Here is a 9,923-nt window from a genome sequence, read left to right on the forward strand (position 1 = left end):
GATTCGTCAAAAATAGAAAAAACTTTCTGACCTTGAATGGCCCAAAAATAAACCCGCTGCTATTTATTGTTCTGTGCACTAAACGGTTTGGTCAGATGGAAAAGATAGAAAAAGATCTTTAAAGAGGTCAGAAAATCTAGCTCTCGACTAACAAGCTGGTAAATTTTCATAAAACCCCAAGAGTTGGGGTGGAGCTGGGTAGGAGCAACTCGGCAATGAGACAACACACTAATCTCAAAGTCAGAAAAAGACAGAAAAATCCCCCCAGACGGGTGAAGAGACAATCATACATAAAGAAAAAATGAGGGTCAGCATTAGCAGCCTTCCCGAAACAATCCCGGTCTTCAGGACCCGAAGCTATTAACTCATATTTGGGCTCGTCAACATTAGTACCACAAATTCTATGGTGGGTACGGAGGTCGGTGATGTAATCAGTATCTACTAATGGATTTTTCTCCAATACTGTATTATCTACCCATCTCGAAAGGGATTCAGGGATATGAGAAGACATTTTTCCAACAAAAGAGGTAGGTATAAAAGCGATAAAAAACCTACAAAGAAAAATGAAAAAGCATAAAAAACAGAGCTTCCAAAGACAAAGCAGCCTCTCTCTAGAAAAGTAAAACAAAGAACAGAATCACTAGGCCGACAAAACAGACTCACGAAGGTACTAAACATCATAAAGAATATGCCAACCTCCTCCAATATGCAAAACAAAGCATGAGCATAAATGATAGAAGAAGGGAAGAAAGGGACTAACTTTTATCTGCGAACACGGCAACAACGAAGCACTCCGAGAAGGAAGGCTCAAGGTATTTTCTTTTGAATGAGAAAGAGTAAAGAGTGTAGGCAAGAAACTTCAGAAGGCGAAAGAAAATAGAGAAAAGAGAGGAAAAAGTATTTATAATACGCTAGGGGTGTAAGGGTAAATTGACGCGGTCATTAAAGAAACACGCCGTTACCAATGAAACTGCTCCCACATGTAAATATGAAACCCGAACGGACGTGACGTTTGATTGGACAAGGCGGTTAGAAACACGTCAGTTCTAAACCAAGATCACGTCGGTTTTCTCCGAGTTCAATTAATACTCGAATCTAACTCATAAACAAAGAGGTTGGACTCGAGCAGGGGCACTATTCATACCCTGGCCCAACACTAGGGCCCAGGTCCAAGTAAGCCAAAAAGGCCCAATCCAAAGATTGCCTTCGCTACCCACCGACCTTCTCAGAAGAGGTCAGATTCAACACAGACTCCATCCCAAAGAAGTCAGGCTCGAAGGATAGCTGGCAGATAACACTTATTCAAATAAGTAACTATCCCTAAAATCTCTCAACCCACTTCCAGGAGCCATATCTCAACTACCCTAAAATAAAAGGACGGTTATCCACCCTAAAAAGTGAAACTACTCCAACAGCGGTTATTGGATCACCACTATAAATACACTGACACCCCTTAGGTATCTCAAAGTTCCAATACTCTCTAAACCTGCTTAACCCTTGCTGACTTAGGCATCGGAGTATCTTTGTAGGTACCACCCCATATTCTTTCACAATATACAAATCGGACGACGGCTCCCAGACGCGAACCAAATCGGAGGCCACCTTCTCTTGAAATTTGGGCAATCCTTCAAGCCCAATCCACCTATCTCAGGTTACCCACGTAATAATTATTTATTTAAAATAAAAAATAAATCAGAATAATCAGCATTAATTACCATTTTGAATTATGAAGATTAGTAAACTCCCCTTAATGCCGTATTCTTCTCTTTCTCATCGTGATAACGCTCCGCGATCTCGTCCCACCTCCACTCAAACTACTCTCACCGTCGTCATCCCTCAAGAGTGTCGTTATTGCAATTTGCACTGTCACCAACCACCGCAGCACCTCCCTCGCAATTCGCACCGTCACCGACCATCGCAAAGCCATTCTTGTTGCGATTCATCGCACCGCTGATCACCACAGTGCCCTCCTTGTCGCGATTTGCAGCTCGCCACCACCGCAGCACCTCCCTCGCAATTCACAGTGCTGCCGACCACTGCAGAGCCGTTATCATCGCGATTTGCAACCCGCCACCACCGCATTGCCGTTCTCGTCGCGATTCGCGGCATTGCCGCCACCGTCACAGTCCTTTCACACGTCTGAGAGGTCGCTGCTGTAGGTCTTCTGAGCCAGTGCCGCCGGCCCTTGCACGTCGATCTCCTCCTACCACCGGCCTGTTCTATTTGGTCACTGCTGCAGGCCTCTGAGAGATCAACACCGGCGCATTATTTTCTAATCCGAATCAGGTACAGTCACTCAATGGCTCAATCTCCTTCTCTAAATTTCTGATTTGTCCAAGTGCATGTGTATGGTATTTGAATTTTGGATGATCAAGTATGTCATTCACTGTTTGTGAAATTTTTATTGGTGTTATGTTGTTTCTATTATAAACTATGATGATGGGGTGGCAGACGTTGGATTTGTATCAGAATTCATGATTTTTTTGTTTTTGGGTCCTTGTGGAATTTGCGATGTTAGTTGATTTTGGGGATATTGTATTCTGTTATTACTAATGAAGATTATTCTTGTTTTGTTAATTTAGTGTTTTTTTGCATTTACTGTGATAATGCTTGTAACATCCTGTGTTTTATCAGGATCCTAAGGCTTTTAAATTGAAAATCAAGAATGATTTTTAGGACATATAATCATAATGGTTTTCTGAATTTTCAAGATCTTGTTTCAAATGTGTTGGTCATTAAAGAAAATAAAAATGTTGTTTTTACAATAGAATTTGTCTTGTTGTTGCAGATCAAACTTGTGAGTTCATATCAAGCAGAGATCCAGATTGCCAAGAGAATAGTAGTGAAGATAAGTGGTTTCAAGTTGATGATTATGTTTCTTAGTCTGGAATATAATTGGTGCTTGATCACATAAGTTTTTAACTTTCAAATTTAATTTTCTTATCTGTATTAGCGAATCACATGCTGGAAGGGGCAACTGAATAAGATAGATCAAGGCAGCATGATCTATTTGAAGACCATATGGTGCCCTCTGATGCTAAACCTGACCAAAATAATAACTAATGGATTTATTTTTAAAATGTTTCTTAATTTCTTTAGTCAAAATTTTTGCTTTTTGCATAGGTGACTGTGAAGCTATTAATATTTTGTTTAAATTAGATGCCTAAAGCATAACAACTACAATATATAGTGGTGTTACTTACAAGCCTATTATTCAGGCATGCCGTTTGCTTATGTATTATCAACCTCGGAACATGACATAATATTCTTCTCAAATATGAAGTTTATCATTTAGTTTCATGAACTGTGAACTTTGGGTTGTAGTCAATTATCTTCAAATCATATGACAAATAATTATTTATTTAATTTTTTTGTAGTCTTGATTAAAAGTTGGTCTTCTTTACTAAAGGTAAGGGCTTGTATTCAAAGATTAGATTAGGGTGCACCAGAGCGAATCTAAATCTTACTTAATTTTAAGTAGTTATGAAATTAATGACACATCCAAGCAAGTTTTGAATGAAAGACACATTCATTAAAAACACATCTATTAAAGATGCTTCATTAAAGATGCACCCCTGTTTGGAAAAATTATTTAGTCAGAAGACTCATCCATTAAAGATACTTCTAATAGAAGACACATCCAACAGAAGACATATCCATTAAAGATACATCTAAGTATCAACCAGTTAAAACAAAACAAGTGTTTAACAAAAATAAAAAGATATCATCTAAAGAAGTACTCCTTAATATATCAAGAAAATTAGATACCTCTGTTGTCTTCATTTCTAACAACTTTTTCTTGTATGCTAATTAATCAAACAAAGCATCTTAAGAACCTATAAAAGAATAATTTAACTAAAAATAATGACTCCACCAAGCTAGTACCCTTTCTGCATAAATGAATTCAAAGGACACAAGGGAATGTTGTGACATTCTACTTTTTGTTCCGAATAACATACAAGTTGGCTTTTGACAAATTTTTTTAGCATCTCATCATTTGTAAGATCAGGTGAGGCAAGGGTTTTATCAAATATATTACACAATCTTTTATTTCTTCTCCAGCTATATATGCATCTCCTAGAAAATTAGAACAAACCTTCTCTTAGGAATTCATGTCAAGCATCAAGCGGTCAACTATTTACAAGTTCTTACTTTGCTCCTAAATCAACAATAGAAGAAAGTCACTATAGTTATAAACAAAAACTAGCCATTCATGACTAATTCAACATCTCATCATAGTGAATTGGTGTTTATAATGATGAATTTTTGATAAATTTAATTCTGTGGTATTTCCATTGTAGCATATAACCAATAAAAAGTCAATAAATTCGTTATAGCATATAGCTAAAAATAGCAAAGTTACACCAAACATACACATAACCAAGTAACAAACACATAGTGGCAAATGAAAATTAAATAAAATTACATGACATAAAAGTCCAAAATCAAAATTCGGCCTTAAAATTAATATACACCATTATATTTCCATTAAGACAAGCATAAACTAAAGGAGTTCAATGAACTGCAATTCAGAGAAAAGTTACAAAGAAATTATATCAAACTATCCCAGAAGAAACATCCAACAATTAAAATCAATGAAAAATTCATTAATCCAACAAAAATTAGAAGAGCATCACATAAGAACCACGAATACCAAGAATCTGAACCCTGGAACAAAGTCGAAACATCTACTGTTACTTAAAACTCTAACAATATACTAACCAATTGGAGAACACCGGGATGATTGCAAAGAGCGGCGTGTGACGATCGGCGGCGGGACGGCATGGACACAAAGGCGGTTGATGTTGTGGCCTAGAGGAGGGGGTTCGTCGTCGACACTTTCAGACGAGAAGGACTCCTGCGGCGATGTCAAACTCCGTGAGAACTAGCAACGACGGAGCTTCGGCGGCGTCAACCTTCGTGAGAAGCAACAACAGCAGGGTTGTGTTATGGTGTTGAAGACGATGACGTCCTTGCGGGTGGGGGGAGCAACTCGGGCTGCGCAAGTTGTAAGCAGAGGCGGCGCTGAGGAGACCCGTTGACGGCGACAAAGACGGCAAGTGAAGGAGGCTGAGCAATAAAGCTAGTGTCGTTGATGGAGGTGAGAAGAAGAACATAGATGGTGGCCAAAAAGAGTATGTGAAAAGGTTAAAGTATTTTTTTGTCAGTTTTTCGGGCCACAACTGGCCCAAACCCATAGCAGAAAACCCGAATCCCAACCCACCCCACTTCTTGACCCGAAATTCAAAACAACGATTCCCTCTTTACCTTGTGTAGGAGACCAGCTTCTGCATTCTTCATTGCTGCTAGGGATGGCAATACCACCCGAACCCGCGGGTACCCATCCCGGGACGGGTTTTTAGTAGGGCGGGGCGGGACCGGGTTTAGGTAATACCCGCTCCTACCCGCCGCGGTATATATATAATATATATAATTTTAATATATAATATGTGTAATATATATGAAATAATTAGTAAAATGATTAATAATATTGTATCATATTTAAAATTTTACTTTAATTTATATTATGTATGTAATGATAGTTATATAAATTTTGAAATTTAATTTTATTTATTGGATTTTAATAATTATAGGGGCGGATAGGTGCGGGGAAGGTACCCGCGGGGGCGGGTTAGGGTTCAAATTTTTACTACCCGCGGGTAGGAGTGGGCGGGTTCTATGCGGGTTATTATAAGGCGGGGCGGGATTGGGTAGAGCAAAAAATTACCCCTACCCGCCCCGTTGCCACCCCTAATTGCTGAGGCTTCCCTCTGCAACCCTGACGAGGTGGACGGCATCATGTTCGATACTCGAATCGTATCTCCGAAGCCAGGTGCGCCTGATTTGTGTCTCCTTGCTCTTGTGTGTCACCGCCAATGGATCCTTGTTTCTCGGCGATGATGAACTCAAAGCAAGGACTCCACCATTCCTATCCTCACCCGCCATGCCAGTGACTTCTATTGAACCCACTCTAACATCAGGTTTTAGAGCATAATCACCCTTTGGACCTCGCTGTTATAATAACAGAAAAATTTTGTCTCAACTCTACTTCACCGTCGCTGCCCCTCATACAGCTTTTGCTTCCATGACACTGATGGCCATGCCTCTGTCGCATCAGTACAACCATCCTGCTTGTGAGTTAGTTGATGAAGTAGGAATTTCTGGAAATGATTGTTGGAGCTTCTCAGGTTGGTAATCCAATTGATGGGCCTTAACTCCTCTGTAGTTGCCTTTACTATTCTTAACATTAAATCCTCTCCTTGGTTTCACAGGCTACCCCTCTGATTTGAAAAGGGAGCAGCACCACTAAAGCTTATAGCTCACTCAACACGCTCTGACTCTGGCTTCACTTTTCACAATGCTTGCAATTTCCGGTGGGTGGTTAAATCTCCATCGGTTACCTAAGCTTCCCATCGATGTCCTGGCTGCGATTTCATGAGCTAGTCTGTTTCCCTCTCTCAGCATCCAAGTAAACCATATATCCTACAAATCATTTGAAAGTATTATAATATCTTTGAGTATTGCATCAATTTCCCAAATTTTTCCTTTTGATTTTACTGCTTGAACAAGAATTAGGCTATCTGATTCTATAATAGTCTTTCCAAGCATTAAGTTTTTGGCCATAATGATAGCTTCCCTAAGTGCAGTGGCCTCTGCTATTAGGCTTGACTTGGCTTTGAAACTTGATGCAGATCCTCTAATGATACTTTCCATGTTATCTCTGATTATTGTAGCTGAAGCTACTTCCCCCGTTTCTCTACAAAAGGACGCATCTACATTTATTTTTAGCTAATATTTCGGTGGAGGCCTCCAGGTAACTTACTTTCCTCTTCTATTATTCTTGTGCAGTTGTATTTCTTGCTGTGTGTCTCTGGTTTGTCTGAAGTCTGCCTCTATTCTCTTTACCATGATCATAGTTGTTTTTGGATTAACATCATTGTTTTGAAAGACAAAGTGGTTTCTGGATTTCTATACAGCCCAACATAAGAAACCTAAACTGGCTATTTCATCCTCTGCTTGCCTTTCACCTCCAAGTTTTTGAATCATCCCTATGAACCATTCTCCAAAAGAGGACACTGAGATTGGTGTTCGTATGCATCGGATTTGTGAGCCGAACCAAACTGCTCTGGTCCAAGGACACAATAAAAGAGCATGCTCCATCACCTCCTCTGCCTTTAAACATATCCTACAGTTAGGATTTTTTGCAATCTTTCTTTTAGTCAGATTGAAATTACTGCTATTTTGTTTTGTGCTGCCTTCCAGAGAAAAAATTTTATTTTTTGTGGAACTTGCATTCTTCATTCCAAAGAGCTTTAAGATCTATGCTAGTTAATGCCTTCTCTCCCTCTTCCTTTCTTTTCTCCTCTTTTACTGCATAATATCCTGTCTTGATTGTGTAATCTCCATCCATCTTATATGGCCAAATTAAAGTATCCTTCTTATTCACTAAGCTGACAAGTGTTCTTAGTATTCTTTCAGACAAGTAAATCCGAAAAAGGGTGTGAAACTTTATTAGCATCCCATCCTTGTCCTTCAACTAACAACTCCTTAATTTTCATTCTTCTCGCATTTTCTGGTGCTTCGTCCAATCTGTGTTTTTCTTGTCCCCCCAAACCTCTACTTCAGATCCATCTCCAATGCTCCAGCTTCTTTTTCGTCTAAGGAAATCTCTGCCTTCTAAAATGCTTCTCTAGACCCATGATGCACTTCTATGCGCTCTAGTTTCTCAAAAACTGTTGTTGGGAAAATATACTGCCTTTAAGATTCTCACCCATATGGCTTCTGGATTACTTAATATCCTCCAAGCCTGTTTTGCTAAATGGGCTAGATTTTGTAATTCAAAATCTTTAAATCTTAAGCCCCCATCCTCTTTACTCCTTGAAATTTTTTTCCAACTTTTTCAATGAATACCAATCTCTTTTCCTGAGGATGCCCACCAAAATTTTGCCACTCTCGCACTAAGCCTCCCACAGAAGTTTTTAGGAAAGTTCACAACATTCATGGTATAGGCTGGAATCGCTTGAATCATTGATTTTATAAGAACCTCTTTTTTAGTTTGGTTCAATAATTTCTCCTTCCATCCTTCCATTTTGTTCATAACCTTCTTCTCTATCTATTTCAAAACTTTGTTCTTTGATCTTCCCCATCTAGCTGGTAGTCCAAAGTACTTTCCAAGATTCTCCCAAGCTGTCATACCTAAGATCTCCTCTATATTGACCCTAGTTTGAATAGGAATAAGACTTCCAAAAGAAATGCCTGATTTCTCCAAATTTATTCGCTGACCCGAGGCTTTAGTGTATTGATTAAGTACTTGAATAATCTGATAAACCTCCTCTTCCTTAGCTTCAGTAAAAATAATACAATCATTAGCAAAAAGTAAGTGTGTTATAGATGGGACTGTTGGTGCAAGTTTAATGCCAGAGATTAGATTTTTCTGTTGCGCTTCATTCATTAGGATAGTAAAGACCTCTGCCGCCATTATAAAAAGATAGGGTGATAACGGATTTCCCTGCCGCAAGCCTCTTTGAGGTTTAATCTTGTTGGACATGTTGCCATTTATTTTTATCTTATAAATTGCACTCTTCACACATCCCATCATCAACTTCACCCACTTTTCATTAAAGCCGAATGCCTTGAGCACCTCTTCAAGAAAGTCCCATTCAAGTCTATCATAAGCTTTATTCATATCTAGCTTGATCGCCATTTCATTGGCTTCATCCTTCCCTTTTTTTTCCTAAACAGGCTTCTTGTACAATGATTATATTATCTTGAATAAGCCTCCCACCAACAAAAGCACTTTGCATTGGAGACACTATCTTGTCCAAGATCTTCTGTAACCTTACCACAATCAGCCTAGATATTATCTTGTATATAAAATTGCAACAACTTATAGGCCTTAACTGATTAAGGTTTTTATGAATATTTGTTTTTAGAATAAGAACAAGAGTAGTTTCACTGATTTTCTCAGGCATAATAGCTTCCTCAAAAAAATTTTTTACAACTGCGCATACCTCTTCTTTCATAATCTCCCAATGCTTTTGGTAAAACATCCTGTTGAGTCCATCTGGTCCTGGGGCCTTTAAACTCCCCAAACTAAAGGCTACAACTCTTATTTCATCATCACTTATATTTTCTAGGATCTCTTCATTCATCTCATTAGTTAACTTTTTCGGTATTTTGGTGATGCACTCCTGTAAACTTCCTCTCTTTTAAGAAGTGAACAACTTGGAAAAATGTTCTTCAGCCAGCTTTAATATTTCATGACCTCCTTGGATCCATTGTCCTGTAGAATTCTTTAATCTTTCTATTCTATTCCTATCTCTCCTCTGAATGGTAATTGCGTGAAAAAATTTAGTATTCTTATCTCTCCATTTAAGCAATTTTAATCTTGACCGTTGTCCCCAATATTTTTCTTCTTGCCTTCACATTTCTGAAATTCTTTTTTTTATCTGATTAATATGTTGCTGTTTATTTTCTTCCAAGCTTGAATTCTGTAGTTTTCTGAGCTCCTCCTTGATCTTCAAAATTTTCTTGTCAGCCCTTTTAAAGATGGTTCTGCTCCATTTCTTCAGCTCCTCCTTGCAATTCTTCATTTTTTGAATAATGTTAGTCCAAGCACTTTCTCTTGTGATCTCTTTGTTCCATCCCCTATTAATAACATTGTGACATTCCTTATGATCTTTCCAAAAAGTCTCATACTTAAAAAGTGTACTCGTTTTATTCGTCGGGTTGGTAATCAGCATTAATGGACAATGATCTAAGCTTATCGCTGGTAGGGCTTCCAAAATAGCATGTTGAAACTTCTCTCTCCACTGGCAATTTGATAGGGCTCGGTCAAGTCTTTCTCTAGTTATGAACCCATTTCTTGGGTTACTAAACCAAGTAAATTTGTTTCCTTTAAGTTCAAAATCCATGAGACTATT

The sequence above is a fragment of the Arachis stenosperma genome, chromosome 5 (genome assembly GCF_014773155.1).
Source record: "Arachis stenosperma cultivar V10309 chromosome 5, arast.V10309.gnm1.PFL2, whole genome shotgun sequence".
Taxonomy (NCBI): Eukaryota; Viridiplantae; Streptophyta; class Magnoliopsida; order Fabales; family Fabaceae; genus Arachis; species Arachis stenosperma.